Raw genomic sequence first — 25,827 nt, forward strand, 5'->3', positions numbered from 1 at the left:
TTCTTATTGAACGAAATGTCTAAGTTTCGAATCTTAGTCACGTTTCAAAGTTCTCAAATTGAGTTTTATCGCAGATTTGGACTCCGAACCCGGAGTATAAACCAGACGTGATTACTAGGGGCACTTCATTTTGGTGAGTGCATTCAAATACCGAATTGAACTTGATACTTGTATTTGATACGTGGCCAATGTGATTACATGTTGTATACGTGAATTGTTAGGGCGAGAGTGTACTTTATCGCACTTGCCCTTATTTGATATATACTTGTTTATTGTTGAAATTGAATTGATATACTTGTTTGTGCGCACTTCCTGGAATTGGAAAACCCTGCGGCAAGTTACTCTCGGGTCAGCCGGCAAGGGCTTGGTCGATTGGGTAACGAACCCTCTTGTTGTTGAGTGGAGTGATATCTTCTCGACTAATTGGTATACTCGAGTATTATCAACCGTGTTTATTGAGGATTTTGGGCCCAGTAGGAGGTTTGAATGGTGGACGGAGAGTGGTGTAAGTGGTGTTCTATTGGATTGGTTAATTACTTGAAAGTTGACGAAGTGTCAACTATTACGTGATCAAGCTCCTGATGATGAATGGAAGTTGGCTCCTGAGAGCCATCCGTATCCTTATGCTTTGGAATGATTATTGCTGTGACAGCCCCACCTTCCCTTAAGGCGAACCAAAGGGGTTAGCGGACTGCCTGCCCAGCTCTCGCCAGGACTAACAGTTCGGTATAGAGCGAGCTACGATCCGGAACTTACAAACGCGCGTAAACAAGTCAAAATGTCAAAATAAAAAAAATAAAAGCGGAGTCGGCCATGAATAGTAACCGACCCGTCGAAACCTCAACCAAACATCAAGCAAATATTTACATGTTGAAATTTAGCAGATACAATCCAAAGCGGCATACCAAAGTGATTCAAAAGTGGATACAAGTACGATTTGCCAAATCAAAAGAGAAACGGTCCCAAAAGTACATTTAGGGTTTCAATAAATGAGCTATACAAAAGGTATGTCCAACTAACTCAATTCGGCAACCAATTATCAATTGCAACCCAAAAGTATTTATTTTCCTGTAAGGAAAACAAAAGGAATAGGGTGAGCTAATTGCCCAGTGAGATAATACTACTCAAGCAACCAAGTTCATAGATACATCAAGCTTTTCAGTCCAATTCATCAAAGGTAAATAAAGACACACATCAATAATGATGATAAAAGGATACGGGCGGCTCTCAAGAGCCCTTTTCCTCGTTTGCATTCTTGATCGGATCACATTGACTCTCCGTCAATGTTTAAAAGTAACCAACCGCAGACTCCACTTTACTTCCATTCCTTCCACCCAACATACCCCTACCGGGCCCGAACTCCAAACACTTGCACTATGGTATTACTCGAGTACACCGAAATCGAGAGTCTCGCATACTACAAGATTCCATATAACTTTCCCCAAGGCTCATTAATTGTCACGACCAAGCCCTCGCCGGCTCGATTCAATCAACTACCAATGGGGTTGAGCTCAATGATAACAATCATGGTCGTTGGATACTCGTCCAAACGACACCAAGTCATGTACTTTTATTTCATGTAACATTCCAATAACATGAGAAATAAGTGAGAGTGATAAAGTACACCCTCACTTCAATCAATATCAATGGTATAATAAACATTTAACTCATCAAGTTCAAGTATCAAAGCCATATAGTAACACACAAGTGAGTAGTACACTCACCAAGCTCGAAAGTGATATTTCACGCACTTCCGTCAAAGGAACGTCGTGAACCACCGTCACGCCCTAAAACACGCAAACAAGTACAATGAGACTCGATAACGAGTCATAAACCAATGCCAAATATTCCCAAAATAGGGTTCCATAACCACACACAAGCAATAGAGGAAACCAGAAAAATCCGGAAATGGAACTAGCTTTAACCCTGAAAAAAACAGTTTTTGACGTCATTTTGCGGTAATGGCACCAAAGGCACTACGATTATCGGATGAAGGTCCAAGACCCACCATTTCGAAGCTAAGAGATAGGGATACAATATTACAGAAGGTCACTCAACCCATTTTCGAGTGTAACCAGGTCAAAAATGCAATCTACTACACCAGAACCGCAAAAACAGATTCACAGAACGCATTCTAGTGCAAACATCATAAATCAGCCTACCTAAGTCCAAATCCAGAAATTCCAAAGCCATATGAAAGCTAAGAAACAGGGATACATTTAATCAGAAGACCTCAACAACCAATTCGGAAGCATTCCCAACCAAAATAACCCATTACAGAAGCAATTCTCAATTTCGGGTAAAACCAGGGCAGCAAGGGTAATTCTATCTTTTCTCAAGCTACGCTACTCCGATTGACCTGAAATTTTGTAGGAACCTCTAAAATATCATTACCTACAACTTTCATGTTTTAACCCAAGGCCAATTCGGCCTCTAGCTATGAGATACAAAACCAGGCAGAAGGTAATTCAAAGAACCCTAACTTTCCAATTTTTCTTCCAAAACAGAAATTGCTTGCAATTTACCACTTTTTCCACCTTCTAGCTTCCTTAAATACCATTTCCAATCATCATACATAACCACATAATCATATTCATTTGAAAACAGAAAAATCCCCAAAAATTATAAAACTTCATCACTTCAATCAAAATCAAGATATAATCCATAAAAGTGCATCTTATACTACCACCAATCATGATTTAAGCATCATTAGAGGGAGGAGAGGGGTCCTTCTCAACTTACCTTAGCAACACAAGAGAGAGAGCAACTTGTCACCTTAGCTTTCCAAACAACTCCACCAAACACCTCACAATCACTCACTTAAAGGTTTCTATGGAACAAAAGCAAGATTAAGTGGTTGATTAGTTGAATTTGAGCAAGATGGAGGCAAGAATTTGAAGAGTTTTCTTTCTTTCTTTCTTTCTTGGAGGGGAGGGCCGGCTGTGAAGAGCAAATTTTGAGTGAATTTTTGGTCAATTTTGAGTTATTTTAACCAAATGGTAAAAGTGTGAATAGTAGTCAAAAAGTGCCACCAATGTCCAAGTGACACTTGTCACTCTATTAATGCATCTCTATCCCTTTGTTCCCTCTCACATCAATCCACATAGCAACCTCTAATTATCTCACAACACCCGATTATTTAAACCCAGTATCCATAACTTAACCTAGTTGGCCGAATTTTTCCGAACTTTTCGCCCTAGTGGGTCCCACGTCCGGTATACGCTCTTAATTTCTCAAATCCTATTCGATACTAGAAAAATCACCTAAAACCTCTATTTACTCATACAAATTATCTGGAAAATGGAAAAGTTATGGGTTCTCACACTCACTCCCCCTTAAAAGAATTTCGTCCTCGAAATTCTCTCTTTTGCTCACAAAAATTGATTCTACAGTGAATTATTCTATCTTACAGGAGCTTCTCCTCATTCATGCCCTAGTCAAGTTAGGATAGTTCTCAAAAATCACTCAGGCACTAAGGATCACTCTAATCGAAATTCAAAAAGTACCCAAGATCTCCCATCCCGTCACACTAACAAGTTCATACAAGTGTTTCCTTTGCCTCGAGTCCTGTGGAGAGGAAATACATTTTTTTAAGGTGAGCTAAAAGCTCCACAAGTAACCAGAAAACTCAATATGCAAATAAGTTTCGCAGTAGTGCATTTAGCTGGTATCATGAATCAGTACTCAAATGTACGTTTATTGCTCCGGTGAGCCAGGGAAATCATGGTACTTAAACATGCAACTCTCCAATAAAATTCAGTATCAGTCAAGCGGTACAAATGAGCCATCGGTGCTCCCATGTTCAAGTCAATTGTCACTAAAATGGAGACGTTGGTTTTAATACAGGAAATAGTTCGAAAATAATTTTGAAAAATTTTTTTTTTTTTTTTGAAATCATTTACCAACCACAGCTCATGATCCTCATCCCTCATAGATAGTTTCCTAGCTCTAGTCCAATTCCCTCGATCACAAATATCATATCAAGCAAAGGAAATCTAAAATCATCAAGTTCCTCTCACCTTTTTACATTTCCTATTACACCTGAAGCTACACCTCTCGGATTGAAAGAAATCTTATGGCGTTTTGAATCTAAGACATAGGCCTACACTACTGGGTCCCTTCTCTCGGTCCTAGGTTCTCGATTTGGTCAGTCACAGATTTCCAATGGCCCTTCCTTAATCCCAAGGTCGTCTAAATCTACACAGATGTCGAAATATCATTTTCTTAGCTTTCCTTTCCATTATATATATAAATATAAATATATCTCAGAGGAGAGGGTTCAGTTAGGCACATAGACACAGGTAATCAATCAAGAATCCAAAATATATTTATCTGGTATAGCACAAAATAATTACATATGTAGTTTAAAGTAGTCCACAGGAAAATCAAGTAGACACATAACAATGTGTACATTCATAGGAGAAACAAAATAGGTTTTCAAAGCTAACACATTAAACATCCACAGTAACTATTACAGTCCAAATCTAACCACTATCTATCAAAACCCTAGCTCAACTTTTATTGGGCAAATCCGAGATAGCATCCCTCATTCCAATCTCCTCAATCGGGTCAATGTCAAGTCCAATACAAGAATTCCCCGTGCTCTGACCTTTGTCATCATAACTTATCTCAAAATCACTTATGATTTCTAGTTACCTCATCACACACAAGACTATACCCCTTCCGGATTCACAAGTATTCCCTTCGAAAAAGTATTTGGTACTCAAGTACAAGAATCCCAAACTAAGAGAATTTACAACTCAGGTCGTACGCTCCCAAGTGCAAATCAACAAGGTTTAAGATTCCTACCTGACGTACACATCTAGCTTCCTCAAGTCCCATGATAATGATCCTTGCACTTATGACATGCACAGTTCATAGCTTACGCTCAAAAGAGCACTTATACCTTTTGACGCATTCACCACTTGGCCCAAGCTCTCTCCGCGCAGAGACCACGCGAAGTGGCTCTAGGTTTTATCCCTCAATTGCTTAACTTTAAAGTCAAATCGAATTCCCACAGTCCGGCATCCTAAACTTTAACCTAGGATACACTACAGAGATCTGAAGCCTAAGCTCTGATACCACCTGTGACAGCCCCACCTTCCCTTAAGGCGAACCAAAGGGGTTAGCGGACTGCCTGCCCAGCTCTCGCCAGGACTAACGGTTCTGTGTAGAGCGAGCTACGATCCGGAACTTACAAACGCGCGTAAACAAGTCAAAATGTCAAAATAAAAAAAATAAAACCGGAGTCGGCCATGAATAGTAACCGACCCGTCGAAACCTCAACCAAACATCAAACAAATATTTACATGTTGAAATTTTGCAGATACAATCCAAAGCGGCAAACCAAAGTGATTCAAAAGTGGATACAAGTACGGTTTGCCAAATCAAAAGAGAAACGGTCCCAAAAGTACATTTAGGGTTTCAATAAATGAGCTATACAAAAGGTATGTCCAACTAGCTCAATTCGGCAACCAATTATCAATTGCAGTCCAAAAGTATTTATTTTCCTGTAAGGAAAACAAAAGGAATAGGGTGAGCTAATTGCCCAGTGAGATAATACTACTCAAGCAACCAAGTTCATAGATACATCAAGCTTTTCAGTCCAATTCATCAAAGGTAAATAAAGACACACATCAATAATGATGATAAAAGGATACGGGCGGCTCTCAAGAGCCCTTTTCCTCGTTTGCATTCTTGATCGGATCTCATTGACTCTCCGTCAATGTTTAAAAGTAACCAACCGCAGACTCCACTTTACTTCCATTCCTTCCACCCAACATACCCCTACCGGGCCCGAACTCCAAACACTTGCACTATGGTATTACTCGAGTACACCGGAATCGAGAGTCTCGCATACTACAAGATTCCATATAACTTTCCCCAAGGCTCATTAATTGTCACGACCAAGCCCTCGCCGGCTCGATTCAATCAACTACCAATGGGGTTGAGCTCAATGATAACAATCATGGTCGTTGGATACTCGTCCAAACGACACCAAGTCATGTACTTTTATTTCATGTAACATTCCAATAACATGAGAAATAAGTGAGAGTGATAAAGTACACCCTCACTTCAATCAATATCAATGGTATAATAAACATTTAACTCATCAAGTTCAAGTATCAAAGCCATATAGTAACACACAAGTGAGTAGTACACTCACCAAGCTCGAAAGTGATATTTCATGCACTTCCGTCAAAGGAACGTCGTGAACCACCGTCACGCCCTAAAACACGCAAACAAGTACAATGAGACTCGATAACGAGTCATAAACCAATGCCAAATATTCCCAAAATAGGGTTCCATAACCACACACAAGCAATAGAGGAAACCAGAAAAATCCGGAAATGGAACTAGCTTTAACCCTGAAAAAAACAGTTTTTGACGTCATTTTGCGGTAATGGCACCAAAGGCACTACGATTATCGGATGAAGGTCCAAGACCCACCATTTCGAAGCTAAGAGATAGGGATACAATATTACAGAAGGTCACTCAACCCATTTTCGAGTGTAACCAGGTCAAAAATGCAATCTACTACACCAGAACCGCAAAAACAGATTCACAGAACGCATTCTAGTGCAAACATCATAAATCAGCCTACCTAAGTCCAAATCCAGAAATTCCAAAGCCATATGAAAGCTAAGAAACAGGGATACATTTAATCAGAAGACCTCAACAACCAATTCGGAAGCATTCCCAACCAAAATAACCCATTACAGAAGCAATTCTCAATTTCGGGTAAAACCAGGGCAGCAAGGGTAATTCTATCTTTTCTCAAGCTACGCTACTCCGATTGACCTGAAATTTTGTAGGAACCTCTAAAATATCATTACCTACAACTTTCATGTTTTAACCCAAGGCCAATTCGGCCTCTAGCTATGAGATACAAAACCAGGCAGAAGGTAATTCAAAGAACCCTAACTTTCCAATTTTTCTTCCAAAACAGAAATTGCTTGCAATTTACCACTTTTTCCACCTTCTAGCTTCCTTAAATACCATTTCCAATCATCATACATAACCACATAATCATATTCATTTGAAAACAGAAAAATCCCCAAAAATTATAAAACTTCATCACTTCAATCAAAATCAAGATATAATCCATAAAAGTGCATCTTATACTACCACCAATCATGATTTAAGCATCATTAGAGGGAGGAGAGGGGTCCTTCTCAACTTACCTTAGCAACACAAGAGAGAGAGCAACTTGTCACCTTAGCTTTCCAAACAACTCCATCAAACACCTCACAATCACTCACTTAAAGGTTTCTATGGAACAAAAGCAAGATTAAGTGGTTGATTAGTTGAATTTGAGCACGATGGAGGCAAGAATTTGAAGAGTTTTCTTTCTTTCTTTCTTGGAGGAAAGGGTCGGCTATGAAGAGCAAATTTTGAGTGAATTTTTGGTCAATTTTGAGTTATTTTAACCAAATGGTAAAAGTGTGAATAGTAGTCAAAAAGTGCCACCAATGTCCAAGTGACACTTGTCACTCTATTAATGCATCTCTATCCCTTTGTTCCCTCTCACATCAATCCACATAGCAACCTCTAATTATCTCACAACACCCGGTAATTTAAGCCCAGTATCCATAACTTAACCTAGTTGGCTGAATTTTTCCGAACTTTTCGCCCTAGTGGGTCCCACGTCCGGTATACGCTCTTAATTTCTCAAAACCTATTCGATACTAGAAATATCACCTAAAACCTCTATTTACTCATACAAATTATCTAGAAATTTTCCTAATCAAGAAAATGCAGAAAACATGCCATTAAAGATAATAAAACCTAGAAAATGGAAAAGTTACGGGTTCTCACAATTGCTTATTGGATTATTGTTTATTTTGAAAAACTTTTACACTCGCTCATTTTGAGATTGCTACTTGACGTGTTATTGCTCCCTTTTATGAACTCTTCATGCTCGTTACTTTGCTATATCGAAAACTTGTACTTATAAATAATGGTCAATTTGCTATTTGGAACCTCACTGGCCTTTTAGCTCATTCCACTCCATTTGTTTTCCTTTCAGGGGTGCGAGCGAGGCGTGAGATATGTAAAGACTAGCGTAGACTAGTTGTTTTTGACTTTTGACTTGTACTCGCGCTATTACTCGAATAGAATGTTTTGTATCTGGATTGTATACACTTTGAACCAGTTTGGGTATATTGAGATTTTGTATCTTGTTTGTGCATCAATGTAAATTATAAGCTTGAATTGCGATGTTATTTATTGTCGACGGTTGTATGCACGTGATACGAGGGAGTGAGTCCTGGCGAGAGTTGGGCAGGCGGTCCGCTAAACCCTTGGGTACGCCCAGGGGGAGGTGGGGCCGTCACAACCACAAGTAAGCATATCAATATAGCTCTTCATCTAGGTTAAAAACCATCCAAATATAACTCATATCTATCAAATATTCCACCACTACCAAATCTGAAAATTTTCTCATCAAAGCTGAAAATTCATCTTTTAATGCTAAAAAGTCACAATCATGCCATTAATCACCTCACAAATTCCATATCCAAGCTCAATACCAACATTTGCTAGTTAAACAACACAATCAAAGATGAAAAATATTAAACCCTAGCTGAAATTTTCACTAAACAACCCAAAACTAGAAAATCATCCATAATATTCCAAGATTCAAAGCTTCTATAGCATATTTAGCAAGATTAAGGTAAAGACAAGAAGTGCATGAACTTATACCTTCCAAAACCTTCTTGAAAGTGAAGAACCAAGCTACTTCTACCAAACGTTCACTACACCAAGCTTCCTAAGCACCAAGGTGAAGGTTTAATCGGTTTAGTTTTTATGGTTCAACTCAAACAAGGCTAAATCAAGATGTAGTTGGAGGTTTCTTCCATCTTGTTTTTCTCTCCCAAAATTTTGGCCACCATGAAGGAAAATGAGCCAAGAAGAAAGATAAGAAGAAAGAAAACTCATTTGGTCAAACATTTCCTCGATTGCTGACACTTGGCAACTCAAGATTCTTTCTTGTTTTCACCTTTCTTTAGTTAAAAATGGTGGCTGACTTAAGGGTTAATTTAGGGGAAATTAAATGAAATAAAAACAAGGAAATTAGGGTAAGAAAGTATTGGTCAAGCAGTGTACTCAATCGGTAACAAACGGCGCACGTCGGTTCGAGTCTATTTCCCTTAACTCCCTTGTACTTTTGTTTTAACTTATGATTCACTAACTTATTATTGGCACCTCTAAGGACACACTTCATCTTACCTAATACTTACTCTTATCCACCAAATTTAGTACACATACCTCACCAAGTGATCACGCGACCAAAATGCACAAAAACCCTAACTTACTCTACCTTTAAAAGTAAAAGTAAAACTCTTGATTCAACTAATAAAATCACCATGAAATTTAGGGCTAGTAAATAGTTAAATAGTCAAAGTAAAGAACTATAGAAGGTAATATAAATTAATTTTTCAAAATGGGAGGAGATTCTAAAGGAATTTTCAGGTCCTCACTCCTTAACTCAATACCAAGTGGCGACTCCTATTTTCCTTAAAAATCCTTTTTAGACTATTATTTTGGGCCAAAACCGTCGCACTTTTTAAGTCCCATTTTAGATCCTTTTTCTTTGTTTATTCTCCAAAAATGAAAAACTCATTTTACTCAAAATTATTCAAAAATTCACTTTTATAACTCGTAAATTTATTTTTCAAAAAATAGGGCACGACATTGGGTATGTGATAGCTTTATATGTAGTTTCTGGGTGGGATTCTTCCCTAAAATTACCCGCTACTTGCCTTCTTTTATTTTAGATGCGTTATACTAGATTTTGCCATGAATCTAAGTAAGAAAAGTTAGGATTTTGGAGGAAAAGTTGGCAAGTTATTACTGAAACTTTTGCTAGGGTTAGTCGAGAGGGTGGGAGAGAATTTCCACTTTATTCCATAATCGTGATAGTGAATTTGACCCATTTTGACTCGAGACACTTGACAAGACTTTGATCTTCACATTGTTAGGCCCGAAGACAACCTAAGAGGGGGCGTGAATTAGGTTGATTATAAAACTAATCAAGTTATGGGTACTTTTTGCTCAATATGAAATTTACCTTTTTTTCTAAGTGATCACACAATGAATCAATCAATGAATGAACAAAATCACTTGAGAGAAGTAGAAGATATAAGCAATTTAAAGATCACAAGATAACAATAAGTAAATAAGAAGAAAGGAATTGGAAACCAATTGACTACCAAACTCCTCTTGAGCTTGAAGATCAATTCAAACAAGTTTCTTCAAGTTGATGAAATACAACCAATCTTGTGTACAAAGGAAGGCTCACTTCCTTCTTACCCCAAGCTCCACTCAGTCAAATTAAGAAGTTTTACTATCCCTCAGGACAACCCTCACAAGCTACACTATTGAAGTATTCACTCACAAATGAAAAGCTTACAATGAACTTCACACCACAAAGATTACAAATCTTCCTTGGAGAGTGTTTTCTCACTAAAACTACTCTATATCTTGTGTATCTTCAGTGTGCAAAAGTTATTTGAAATTTCTGACCATGCTCTATTTATATGAGACCAAGAAAGTGTTTCATTAATGCTTCCAACGGATAGAAGGTAGCTAAAGAGTCAACCAGCTTGCAACAAAATTTCTGCTCACTAATCTCACTCAAAACCACTCCAAATCATCTCCAAAATTAACCAAACTTGCACCACACCTAGCTTGACACTTGAGATCATTTTGAGCTGCAAACAAGGGTGGAAATCACGGTTTTTCTGGTAATAGAGGGCCGAAAATTCTGCTGCATCAATCCCAAGTAAGTGATGATCCACTCTTGAAAACTTGAAGTTGAAGCTATCTTACTGTAAGTTTGATGCTATTGGTTGCTGGTATGGTGTAAAATGTGATAGTGGGCTCTTGGAATTCCACAACTTTGGGTATTGTTGCTGATGTGATGATGATGTATATATTGTTGGTTTAGTGGTTAATGATGCATTAGTGGTGGGTAATAAGTAGAAAAATTCATTGGGGTGTAAGAAGCAAAAACTTCCGATTTGGCCCTGCCTGCTTCGGCCATTTCCACCAATTTTAATGGTTTAATGGCTTGAATTAGATGTTTATAGGATGTATAGAATTGTGAAAAATTTCATTGGAAAATATTGAGGTTCTGATTGAGCAACTGATTTTTCTTGAGAAACTAGAATCTGAAAACTGTTTCGCTATGATTGCACCAGTGGTAGTTTTGGCTTAATAACTCTGTCTCATGTCGAAATCATGTGCGTTGGTGGCGTTGGAAAACTAGACATTCCTGGAATTTAATTTGGTAAATAATGAACGTCGATTCTTTGTGAGCAGCCGAACCAAATGTTTTAAGTTCGCTGTCTTTGCTCTGTTCATCTGGAATGAAGTGTTCAGGCAGCAACTTGATGCCCGATTTTGAACAGATTGGTGCCTGAATTGGAAATGATTTCTTCTGTGATATTTTATCCCCTATGAACGTAATTTTCCAAACGGCGTAGCATGCTCGATTTCGAGTTAAATTGACTGAGTTGTGATGAAACAAGTGGATGCCTCTGTTTTGGAAAACCCTAATGTTGGACTGGTTTGAACAAGATATTTGGAGTGAACTTGTTAATTATGTCTTTGATACTAAACACTTACCAAAGGATATGATGTTCTTAGCCTTTATTCACAAATGAACCATGATTGTATAGTTGCTTGATTTAACGTTGAATTGGGTATGAAGTCAAGGCAGATTGGCCTATAATTTTCCTGAAGTTGTTGACTAATTAATCTATCTTACCGAAATATTTTCCCGAAATTTGATAGAGTGCGACTTTCATAGGGATTAAATACTGCATTTGGTACGAATCCAAGTTCGTTTCGATACCAATTAAATTTCTAGTGTGGAGTTCAAAACTGGAAATTCTTCTCATCTTGAATCTTCCTCAAACTTGGGCTGACTTAATTTGGTGCTCGAAACTCTGTTCTCATGCTTGGTTTGTATCTCTTGGATTGCAACATATTGATTTCAAATTTTCTAAAGGTTATTTCAAAATCAAGTGAATTAACTGAATTTCCCAAAATTGGCCAAAAACAACCTTGAAACTGTCTTAGTATTCTCCCAGAGTATACTTTGATCAACTTTTGAATACCTCCATTCGAATCATGGAAAAGTGTCTTCTAGAAACTGTAGTACTCGAATGTAGTTTTCCAATGGTATCAGCTTCCAATTTGGGACCTGTAGTGCAAGATACGATTTTTCTAGAATTTGACACCAAATAAAATTGATCAATTTCTTAGAACTGAAGATTTTTGGAAACTGCCTCTTTCTCGATACGATGAACATTTTGAACTCGATGTCATGACAATGTTTAGTCTTTCTTTAGCTTAAAACTTTACTCTTGAGCTCGATATAATAATTAAGGCCCAAATTCATGAAAATTCCCTTTAGATTGTACAACCTTCTTTGATAGTAGGAGTTCTAAGTGATAGTGTTAATAGTTAATGGTATTTGCTCAGGCGCTCAAGGGGACCTTCAAGAGAATCGAAGTGGACGCCTAGACACTTGTTTTGAGTATACTCTCTGTGCCCATAGGTGAGGTTCAATATAGGAATAGTAATTGAATAAGTCTATGACATGCATACGCATGGAATTTAAGTGTTAAGTGTATATGTTAAGTATTTTACCACACTCATGCTATCTGAATAAGGTATACTTGAATTACTCGACATGAAATACCTGAAATATGTATATTTGAACTATTCGATATGAAATGCTTAAAGAGCATATTTATGTGATTACTTGAAATACTAGATATGAAATGTTTGGAGAGCATATCTACATGATGTGTTTAAATGATTAATTATGCTATGACAGCATAAGTCGGTTGAAGTGAATCTCCTCGACTCTTATGTGGAAAAAGTGAAAATCGGCCAATGGTGGCCTATTAAAATGACATATGTCTGCCAATTAACCGTAATTACCACCGTTTACCGTTTACCGTGTTTACTTACCGTTTTCTAATCCATTCGGCTACTTGCTTACTTGATTATCTGCTCACGTGATCACCAACTTACTTGATCACTTGATTATCATGAATCGCATGTTATATGAAGTTGTCCATCATTGTTAGGCGAGTGTGTACTTTACCTCACTCGACCTACTCAAATGATGAATTTTACCTTTTGCCGAATTACTTGATTACTTGTGCATGTTGTAAGCTCTAAGCTGAACTTGGGCCCTGCCTCGGTTACTGACCTACTCGAGCCAGGACTGGGCTCGGTCGGGTAGGTTGGAACCCTGGACAACCGTTTCGGTATACTCGAGTATTACCACTGGAGGGATAAGGTGATGGCCAGTCAAACCGAGGGGATCCGGAAGTCATAAGGTGCAGATGACCGACAGAGTTCCACTGGAACACCGTATCCTTCAATGTGTGTTTATTTTACATAATGATAACCGTTTTATGAAAACGTGCCATACCTATGATATGCTCAAATTACCTGTACAATGATTATTGCCTCATGATAACATGCCATTGTGTAACCTTGAACCATGCGTATGATATGCCCAACTTATTTGATTTATTTGAACTGTTAGAGTGTCTTGGAACCTCACTGGGCTGTGTAGCTCATACCACGTTGTGGATTTCTTTTACAGGGTTCGAGACCAAGGGTGCTCGTGAGTAGTACTAGATTGTTTTCTTTTGAAGACTTTAAGTTATATTATAACGGATGGCTATAGTACCCCTTTTCCATTGGGTTGTATTTAAGCTTGAAGCTGCATAATTGTAAGTGTGAGATATTCGAAGTACTTTAATTATGTATTGAGGTTACTTAAAGTATTTCGAGCTTTTGAATGATCGATTGTAGTGAGTCCCGGCGAGAGCTGGGCAGGCGTCCCGCGGATACCCTTTGGTTCGCCTTAGGGAGAAGTGGGGGCGTCACAGTTGGTATCAGAGCCATATGCCGACAGTTGGGACTTCCTTCGTCTGGAAAAGCCCCGAGCCTCTCGTTCGTGAAGAGTCACGAAGCGAAACTCTCCGTAGGGGATGCCCGCGTGCGGGTGGCAAGCTGATAGGTACCCCGTGATGTGACCCTGAGATGTCACAGTTGGTATCAGAGCTTAGGCTTCAGATCTTTGTAGTGTATCCTAGGACTGTGGGACTGGTTTGAAAGTTAAATGATTGCTTGTAGCAATGAAATTTAGAGCCAATTCACGTGGTCTCTACAAAGGAGCAAGATAGGACCAAGTGGTGTTATGGTCCTTACTATGTGATTGAGTAAAGGTTTAAGTGCCCTTCAAAAAAAAAAATGTAAGCTGTGAATCATGAATGTTATAGGTTGTAAAACCTTTATCTTGATAATTGGAGGGAATTTGATATGTATGTTGGGTAGGAATCTCGAATGTGGTGATTTAGTCTTGGGACCGGCCGGCTCGAGTTGTGAATTACCTTATTTCGGATTCTTGTACCCGAGTACTTGAGAGTTGAGGGCAACCATAAGGACTTTATATCTCTATTTTTGGGGAATAAGAATGAATCGATATTTCATGTGAATGGTTGCAGGAAACCAATAATTGTTTGGTTAAGATGGTACAATAATTAAGAGTGGAAGATGGAAAATATTGTAACTCAAAAGATCCTTGTGTTGGGATTGAAATCGAGCATGTTAGGGAATGAGAATCGTCTAGTTCCAATAATCTAGTGAATCCCTACTTGTGATCTTTTATAGTGAGACGATGGGAGTAGAACTTAGAGTCTGCGCCTTGAAGATGAATGTACTTGTGATGATCACTTGTTTATTTTGCTATTGACTTTGACTTGGCATGAACTTTACTTGGCCATAACTTGTTTTATAATTTAATGAACTCTAGTTTGTGTTTACTTGCATAGTGATAATGTTATTTGTGTAAGTGACTTCATTCTCTTTAAATGTTGCTACTGGTATATGAGTATAGTTCAATTTTAACTAAGTGTGAGGGTTATGCATGTGCGTATAGATTAGTTGTGAACATGGAAACTAGAGGACAACGAAAGGGACGTCAACCTAGACAACCCCGAAATGAAAGAGTAGCTAATGGGTCCGGTATTGATCAAAACGTTGAGTCAAGTGTTGGGAGAGGAAATGACCAAATGGGACAAGTTTTAACTCGCATGACGGATATCCTGGAGCTCTTGGTAGCTCAACAAGGTCAAGGTGTTGGACAAGGAAACCAACGTGGAAACCAAGAGATAGGGGAGGATCGAGCTTTAGAGCGGTTTCAGAAATTCTCTCCGCCCAAGTTTGCTGGAGGACCTGATCCAGAGGTGGCTGAAAATTGGTTAGAGAATATAAGAAATATATTCGATGCCTTGGATTACACAGAGGAGAGACAAGTCACCTTTGCTGTATTTCAACTTGAAGGAGCAGCCCGAGCCTGGTGGAATGTTATAAGAAACAAGTGGGAAAGAGATCAAACCCTAAGGACTTGGATAAACTTTGTACGTGAATTTAATGAGAAATTTCTTCCTCCACTTGTCCAAGAAAAGAGAGAAGATGATTTTATAAAGCTTCGTCAAGGAACTTTGAGCGTAGCTGAGTATGAAACACGCTTTACAAAGTTATCTACATATGCCCCAGAATTGGTGGCTACTGAACGGAAGAGAATAAGAAGGTTTATCCAAGGATTAGATTTGGAAATCCAAGATGCCCTTGCTGCAGCACAGGTTGAAACATTTAGTGACGCTCTCGAAAAAGCGCAAAGGGTAGAAAGCACAAAATCTCAACTGAGAGCTCTCCAAGCAAGGAAAAGAGATGCATCTGATAGTACACTAGGAGGAAATGGACCACCACCCAAAGTTAGAAAAGAAGTGGATGGAGTAGGACTGTTATTTCCTGCACCACTCATGATAAAGGAACCAAAAGGAACTATGTCGCGAGGGACTTCAGTAGAACAGACACGATCAAAGAAAACCTCGCAAGCCAGTCAGGTCACAACACCTCGTCCGACTTGTGGATATTGTGGAAGGACGAATCACATTGAAGAAAACTGTTGGCTAAAGGGACGAAAGTGTATGGGGTGTGGGAGTACCAACCATAAAGTTCATGACTGTCCAAGGAGGTATCCACGAGAAACTACTGCTCCACAAGGAAATGGAACTGTCCCTCGACAAGTCAATGGAAGGAGAAACCGACCAATGGCATCAGAAAGAAAGCATAACATGAACACACCACATGGTTCAGAGTTGTCTGAGATTACAGAAGGTATGAATTTCGAGGACGAAATTCTTTTAAGGAGGGGAGGTTGTGAGGACTCGTAAAAACTATTATTTTTTTTAGCCTAATTTGTGGCTTAATAAATTATTTAATTGGATATTTGCCTCGAGGAATATTTTCTAGTCTTATTAGACCTAAATACATGGTAATATAACTTCGTTATATTTTTAAAGTAACTCATTTCATGAATTAATTTCCTGGAGCGCGTTTAGTAAAAACAGTGAATAGTGCTTGAAGATTTTATCCGCTTGAGAGTACAATAAGTTTGGAATATTGGAGACATGTACAATGGACCTAAATTCGGTATTTTAATGTTTAAATACTCAAGTGATAGTTATTAGTACTATCGTTATAAGAATTTCCCGGAGGTTTCGCGTTATAGCGTAAAAAATTGACGGTACGCGTTTTCACACGCGCGACTTTATTTGAGGGACTTTAGACCTTTATTTCGGGACAATTAAGAGTGAATATTATCTACATGAATATAAATACATTGGAGGTTTAGTGCACTAGTGAACCAAACGCGCGAGAAAATCGAGCCCTAATCGCGCCAAACGCACCCTAATGTGAGTTGACTAATGGGTGACTTGAGGCCACAAGTTAATGTCTTCTCTTGGAAGCTAAAATCTGATCACTCTCTCTCTCTCTTGAGCTTCAAACAGCCGGCCAGCTCCCTCCTCTCTCTAACTCATTTGCAACAAAATTTCACTAATCTCACTCAAAACCACTCCAAATCATCTCCAAAATTAACCAAACTTGCACCACACCTAGCTTGACACTTGAGGATCATTTTGAGCTGCAAACAAGGGCTGGAAATCACGGTTTTTCTGGGGTAATAGAGGGCCGAAAATTCTGCTGAACATCAACCCAAAGTAAGTGATGATCCACTCTTGAAAACTTGAAGTTTGGAAGCTATCTTACCTTGTTAAGTTCATGCATGCATTTGGTTAGCTTGTGTATGGTGTAAAAATGTGATAGTGGGCTCTTGGAATTCCCACACTTGGGTTATTGTTGCTGATGTGATGATTGATGGTGATTATATTGTTGGTTTAGTGGTTATAATGATGCATTAGTGGTGGGTAATTAGTAGAAACTTCATTGGGTGTAAGAAGCAAAAACTTCCGATTTTGCCCCTGCCATGTTCGGCCATTTCCAGGCCAATTTTTAATGGTTTAATGGCTTGAATTAGATGTTTATAGGATGTATTAGATGTGTGAAAAATTTCATTGGAAAATATTGAGGTTTGATTGAGCAAATGAATTTTTCTTGAGAAACTAGCAATCTGGAAAACTGTTCGCGTATGATTCTGACCAGTGGTAGTATTTTGGCTATAACTCTGTCCTCGGATGTCGAAATCATGTGCCGTTGGTGGCGTTGGAAACTAGACATTCCTGGCTTTAATTTGGTATATAATGCACGTTCTGATTCTTTGTGAGCAAGCCGAACCAAATGTTTTAAGTTCGCTGTCCTGTTGCTCTGTTCATCTGGAATGAAGTGTTCAGGCAGCAACTTGATGCCCGATTTTGAACCAGATTGGTGCCGAATTTGGAAATGATTTCTTCTGTGATATTTTACCCCTATGAACTTATTTTCCAACGGCGTAAGCCATGCTCGATTTCGAGTTAAATTGACTGAGTTGTGACTGAAACAAGTGGACTGCTCTGTTTTGGAAAAACCCTAATGTTGGACTGGTTTGGAACAAGATATTGGAGTGAACTTGTTAATTGATGTTCTTGATACTAAACACTTACCAAAGGCATTATGGATGTTTCTTAGGCCTTTATTTCACAAATGAACCATGATTGTATAGTTTGCTTGATTAGACGTTTTGAATTGGGTAATGAAAGTCTCAAGGCAGATTGCCTTATAATTTTCCTGAACTTTGGTTGACTAATTAACTATCTTACCGAAAGTATTTTTCCCTGAAATTTGATAGAGTGGTACCTTTCATATGGGAGTAAAATACTGCCAATTTTGGTACCAATCCAAGTTCGTTTCGATACCCAATTAAATTTCTAGTGTTGGAGGTTCAAAACTGGAAATTCTTCTTCAGTCTTGAATCTTCCTCAACTTGGGGCTACTATATCTTGGTGCTCGAAACTCCGTTTCTCAATCCGCTTGTTTTGTTATACTCTTGGATTGCAACACTATTTGATTTCCAAATTTCAAAGGTTAGTTCAAAACAAGTGAATTTTACTGAATTTCCAAAATTGGCCAAAAACCAACCTTGAAACTGTCTTAGTATTCTACAGCAGTAACTTTGATCCAACTTTTGAATACCTTCCATTTCGAATCATGGAAAAGTGTCTTCTAGAAACTTGTAGTACTCGGAATGTAGTTTCCAATGGTATCAAGCTTTCCAATTTTGGACCTACGTAGTGCAAGATACGATTTTTTCTAGAATTGACACCCAAAGCTAAAATTTGACAATTTCTTAGAAATGAGATTTTGGAAACTTGCCTTCTTTTCTCGATACCGATTGAACATTTTGAACTCGATTTCATGAAAAATGTTAGTCTCTTTCTTTAGACTTTAAAACTTTACTCTTGAGCCTCGATTATTAATAATTAAGGCCCAATTCATGAATTCCCTTTAGATTGTACAACCTTCTTTGATAAGTAGGAGTTCTAAGTGATAGTGTATAATAGTTAATGGTTATTTGCTCAGGCGCTCAAGGGGACCTTCAAGAAGAACTCGAAGTGGACGCCTAGACACTTGTTTGAGTATTACTCTCTTGTTGCTATAGGTGAGTGTTCCATATAGGAATACGTAATTGGAATAAGTCTATGACATGCATAACCCATGATTATTAAGTGTTAAGTGCTATATGTTAAGTATTTACCACACTCATGCATATCTGAATAAGGTATACTTGAATTACTCGACATGAAATACCTGAAATATGTATATTTGAACTATTCGATATGAAATGCTTAAAGAGCATATTTATGTGATTACTTGAAATACTAGATATGAAATGTTTGGAGAGCATATCTACATGATGTGTTTAAATGATTAATTATGCTATGACAGCATAAGTCGGTTGGAGTGAATCTCCTCGACTCTTATGTGGAAAAAGTGAAAATCGGCCAATGGTGGCCTATTAAAATGACATATGTCTGCCAATTAACCGTAATTACCACCGTTTACCGTTTACCGTGTTTACTTACCGTTTTCTAATCCATTCGGCTACTTGCTTACTTGATTATCTGCTTACGTGATCACCAACTTACTTGATCACTTGATTATCATGAATCGCATGTTATATGAAGTTGTTCATCATTGTTAGGCGAGTGTGTACTTTACCTCACTCGACCTACTCAAATGATGAATTTTACCTTTTGCCGAATTACTTGATTACTTGTGCATGTTGTAAGCTCTAAGCTGAACTTGGGCCCTGCCTCGGTTACTGACCTACTCGAGCCAGGACTGGGCTCGGTCGGGTAGGTTGGAACCCTGGACAACCGTTTCGGTATACTCGAGTATTACCACTGGAGGGATAAGGTGATGGCCAGTCAAACCGAGGGGATCCGGAAGTCATAAGGTGCAGATGACCGACAGAGTTCCACTGGAACACCGTATCCTTCAATGTGTGTTTATTTTACATAATGATAACCGTTTTATGAAAACGTGCCATACCTATGATATGCTCAAATTACCTGTACAATGATTATTGCCTCATGATAACATGCCATTGTGTAACCTTGAACCATGCGTATGATATGCCCAACTTATTTGATTTATTTGAACTGTTAGAGTGTCTTGGAACCTCACTGGGCTGTGTAGCTCATACCACGTTGTGGATTTCTTTTACAGGGTTCGAGACCAAGGGTGCTCGTGAGTAGTACTAGATTGTTTTCTTTTGAAGACTTTAAGTTATATTATAACGGATGGCTATAGTACCCCTTTTCCATTGGGTTGTATTTAAGCTTGAAAGCTGCATAATTGTAAGTGTGAGATATTCGAAGTACTTTAATTATGTATTGAGGTTACTTAAAGTATTTCGAGCTTTTGAATGATCGATTGTAGTGAGTCCCGGCGAGAGCTGGGCAGGCGTCCCGCGGATACCCTTTGGTTCGCCTTAGGGAGAAGTGGGGGCGTCACACAATGGCCATAAAAGGCAATTGAGCAGATTCTTCTTCCTCTTCAATTTCACCATCAGAGTTGCACTCATTCCATATGAATTGGAAGTTGTTAAATCTTGGTTTTCTTTCAGCTTTCCCTTCTTTCTTCTTCTTCATTGGACACTCACTCATATAGTGTCCAATTTGGTCGCATTCATAGCATTTGTCAGCTTGTTTTTTGTTGGCCTCTTGCTTTCCTTTGTTTCTTGCATTGTTGAATTGATTTGAAAATAATTTGCTAGATCCTCATTTTTTGAATCTCCTTTTGTTGAGGATTCTCTTGAAACTTTTTGTGATAAGAGCAAGATCATTGTCATCAACATCCATATCTTCTCCATCCAAAGAAGCCGAGTCATCTTTATCTTGAGATGCTTTTAGAGCAATGCTCGTTCTTACCTTTACATCTTCTTTTTCTTGTACCTTAGTCTTAAGTTTCAGCTCATAAGAGATTAGAGAATTAATAAGAGATTCAATAGGCATAGAATTCAAATCTTTAGCGTCTTCAATAGTAGTCACCTTACTCTCCCAATTTTTGGATAAGTCATTCAAGATTTTTTTAATTTTTCTCTCTTAAGGAGTATTCCTTTTCAAGAACCTCTAAATCCTTAATAAGATCATTGAATCTACAATACATTTTATCAATATTTTTATGAGATTCCATCTTAAATGACTCATACTTAGTAACCAAGATAGACTTATTTTATTCTCTAACATTTTCACTACCTTCATGAATTTCTCTCAGTTTATCCCAAATTTCCTTAGCTGATTTGCAGCCTTTGACCCTAATAAATTCATTTAAGTCTAAAGCACTATATAACACATTCATAACTTTTACATTTAAAGTGAGGTGGGCTCTATCATCACCAGTCAATTCATTTCTGGTTTTTTATCTTAGTCGATGAATATCTTCATCTATTATAGAGGCATCATATGGACCTTCATTAGCAATAAATCACAATTCAATATCTATCGATTGCAAGAAAATAATCATTCTTTCTTTCCAACTCACATAATTCGACCCATTAAACATTGGAGGTCTAGTGACAGATTGTCCTTCAAAAAACATGACATTGTTGGTTGTCATCTTTACTCCTAAGTCGCTTGAGCTTAATCTCTTGGAGACCAAACTCTGATACCAATTGTTAGACCCGAAAACAACCTAAGAGGGGGTATGAATTAGGTTGATTATAAAGCTAATCAAGTTATGGGTACTTTTTGCTCAATATGAAATTTACGCTTTTTTTTAAGTGATCCACAATGAATCAATCAATAAATGAATAAAATCACTTGAGAGAAATAGAAGTTATAAGCAATTTAAAGATCACAAGATAACAACAAATAAATAAGAAGAAAGGAATTGAAAACCAATTGACTACCAAACTCCTCTTGAGCTTGAAGATCAATTCAAACAAGCTTCTTCAAGTTGATGAAATATAACCAATCTTGTGTACAAAGGAAGGCTCACTTCCTCATTACCCCAAGCTCCATTCGGTCAAGTTAAGAAGTTTTACTATCCCTCAGGACAACCCTCACAGAGCTACACTATTGAAGTATTCACTCACAAATGAAAAAATTACAATGAACTTCACACCACTAAGACTACAAATCTTCCTTGGAGAGTGTTTTCTCACTAAAACTACTCTATATCTTTTGTATCTTCAGTGTGCAAAAGTTATTTGAAGTTTCTGAACATGCTCTATTTATATGAGACCAAGAAAGTGCTTCATTAATGCTTCCAACGGATAGAAGGTAACTGAAAAGTCAACTAGCCATTGGGAGTATCGGACATCTGGTACTACCGTTGCTTGCATCCGATAGGATCATCTCAATTCCATCGGACGTCCGGTACTTCCGATACTTGCGTCCGATAGCAGACAAAGAGTTTGAAAGATCATCTCACTTCTATCGGACGTCCGGTGAAAATGTTTTGTGTCCGATATGATCTGCACTGTTTATCAGATGTCCGGTATTGTCTTTGTGAGCGTCTGATAGCTTTCATCTTTCTTTATCTTCTTTCAATTGTTCTTTGAATCAAATTGATTCAGAGCTGAAAAGTTTTCTTATTGAAAAGAGATTAGTAATATCCAATTATTTTGTAAATATCAAAAGACAGGGATCAAGATCATCACACATGTGTGTTTGATTTGAGCCAAAACAAAGAGGTTGGGAGGAAGAAAATGATTTGCTTGAAATTTCCAGCTTTGAATCTCAAGAATCTTGTCTCGTTTTCTTCAAAATTCTTGGCATCGACATGTTCTTGCTCCATATTATACTTGAAACATTGATCTCTTATACACGCAATTTTTCCCCTTGATTTGAACAAGAAAAGGTTGCAATTTTGGAAGCTATATTAGGGGTAAAACCTGTAAATTGATGTGTCTTCTAAGTGAAGATTTGAAACTCCACTTTTCTCATTTATATTGGCTTTGAGTTGATAGACTTTTGATATAATATCCGATTACAGGGACTTGAGAATGTCCAAGAAGAAGAACTAGGATTTGAAGTGAAAAGATTGTGATTAATTGGTGAGTGTTCCAGCTGCATGTTAGGACCATGAGATTTACTTGATTGATGCTTCATGTGACTTGTTGGTCGAAATTGCTAGATATCTTGACTTGTTATTGCATTGGTGAGTGTGTACTTTATCGCGCTAGACCTTCGTGAACTTGAATTCTATGATCTTGAATGCAGACTTGAATATGTATGTGCATGAATGTAGACCTGATACGTACTTTATTGCATTGGCTAAACTGGGCCCTTCGCTGTAACCCCATTCGAGGCCAGCTTTAGCAAGGTCGGGTAGGCTAGACTGCCTTAGGTAAAGGAAGGATTCCTATCTTGTTTACAAGTGATTTGAACACGTGACATGCAATACTTGAGCATTGGGTGTTTTACCCTAGAGCCTCCACCACGTGACTAACTTGAAAGTTGATTGTGTGCCTTTACCACATTGGCTATCCTATTACTTGGGGCTCCAAAACCAAATCCCATTGGCTAGTTGGTTGAATAGTGCCAGCAAGGGTTTGGTCGAGAAGATTGACAAACCATGGATAGTGTTTCTTATTTGGTATACTCGAGTATTACCCCTCTTGTTATATTTGGCATTTGGTCTCAGTGAAAGAGATGATCAGTGGATGGAGATCAGCGTTAAGTAGTGTTCTACTGGATTTGATACTATATTCCTATGGTTGACAGCGTGACACCCCCACTTCTCCCTAAGGAGAACCAAAGGGTAAGACAAATCCCGTTCAAGGTTAATGAAATACCAGCCATCATGATGGTAAAAGAAAGAAAGTGTGGAAAACTTTCAAACTTAACAATATATAACAATTATCCAATCCTTACATCGGATCCAAAAGTTACATCAAATCCCCAAAATATGCAATAATCCAGAGTCTAGCCAAGTACATTGAAAACTCTAATACAAAAGTTCATTCAAAAGGGGTTTCTCCGAGGTTCACTTTCGATCCTTTCCAATTAAGGAAAACAAAACTACAGGGTGAGCAAAACGCTCGTGAGGCCAAGAACACACATGCAGGCACGTTGTTCAAGTAACAATCCCAATTTAACAAGTAGAGCAATCATATTGCAATAAATAATAATTCGAGCAAGAAAAGTAAACAGAAACAATTCAAGGATATTGTAGCTCTCAGGAGCTAATTTCCACTTGCTTTGCAAATTTCATTCGTATATCTTCCCGTGATGACTCTCCCGTCAACCGGGTCGATATTTCCAATCCGTAGAACTCCACTTACTTCTCATGTCCGTCCACCTTACAAACCCCCACCGGGCCCGAACGACGATAAAGGCGCTACTGCACGAGTAGGCCAAGCAAGATCTCTTCAATAGATCAAGCTTATCATGTTATTCTCATGGCTCACCGAGATTCCCGACCAAACCCATGCCGGCTCGAGTCCCAAGGTCGGCCTATGAATTTGGGCGTCCCCCATGTACATTTGAGAGTCGAGGAGATTCACTCCAACGACGTATGCAGCCATAGCATACAATTTCATTTCATTCAAGATTAATCATTTCATTCCATCAAGTCATTAATAATTCATTCATTTCATGTCAATCATGAGTCATTCTTTTCAAATAAGAACGAGTGTGGTAAAGTATACATACTCGCTCTATTTTCAAAATCTCCAAACAATTATAGCAATTAAGCATGTATCACGTATGTCAGGATTCAAGTAATCATGCACTTGACACTCACCAGTAACAAGGAAGAAATGTCACTTGAAGTTCAGGCGTTCACTGTGGGATCCTCTTTGAAGGTCCTCGTGCGAGCCTGAGCAATTAATAGTGAACTATCATGTATAAACCCCAATTATCACGAATGATTGTACACTTGTACAATCTAAGAAAATTTCACGAAAGCGAGCCTAAATTACTCGCGAATCAAGGCTCAAAAGTGGGGTTTTTAAAGCACAAGAGAAATCGAGTTTTCATCTTCGAAATCAAGTATAAAACGTTCAAGTGATATCAAGGGGAAAAGGAGAATTCGAAAAACTCCATTTCCTTAATTAAAATTTCAGCTTTGATACGAGATTTTGAAAAATCGTATCTCACTCATTACAAGTCCAAAATTAGAAAACTTGGTACCGTTGGAAACTTCTTCCAAAGTACTAAAAGTTCCTAGAATACAATTTCCCATGTATTCCAACGGAAGGTATTCAAAAATTGGCTCAAAGTTACTATTTTAGGCTTGCAAGACAGTTTTGAGGTTGGTTTTTCGCCAAATTTGGAAATTCGGCAAAATTCACAGAATTTGAACTAGCCCTCAGATTTGAAACTCAATTATAGTTGTAATCAAAGTTTAAAACAAAATAAGCAGAACAAGAATCGGAGTTTTGAGCACCAAGATATAGTGGCTCAAATTTGCTGAAAAATTGAGACGGTTAGGCAAATTTCTAGGTTCAATTTACAAACTTTGGGACTTTGTTTGAGCATCGAAATGAACTCAGAATGGCACCAAATATGGCAGTATTATACTATCATATGAGAGCTATTCCTCTATCAATTTTCATGGAAAAATACGCACGGAAAATTGGTTAACCAGATCACCAAAGTTTCCAAATTTTTGAGGCAAATCTGCCTTGTACATGAGTTTTCCGTTTTCAAAACGTTTGGCCAACAAAAATGTCTCAAACATGGTCCCTTTGTGTAGGTAGTGTCTAAGAAACATCCAAGATGCATTTGGTTGGTGATTAACACCAAGAATTTGGAAACAACAAGTTCCAATCAAGATTTAGACATTTACTAGCCAAAAAGAGGGTTTCAAATCATTCAGTCAGTTTCGGATTTCGGCCACAACTTACTCAATTCAACCTGGAATTGAGCATGGTTAGTGGCATTGAAAACTATATTAAAAAATCTACAATTTCTTAGAAGAAATCATTTTCAAAATCTATCCACAGCTAGCTCATATTTGAGCATCAATTCGCTGCTCAAAACAGAGCTCCCAGTGTAG

This window comes from Coffea eugenioides, chromosome 10, assembly GCF_003713205.1.
Source record: "Coffea eugenioides isolate CCC68of chromosome 10, Ceug_1.0, whole genome shotgun sequence".
NCBI lineage: Eukaryota > Viridiplantae > Streptophyta > Magnoliopsida > Gentianales > Rubiaceae > Coffea > Coffea eugenioides.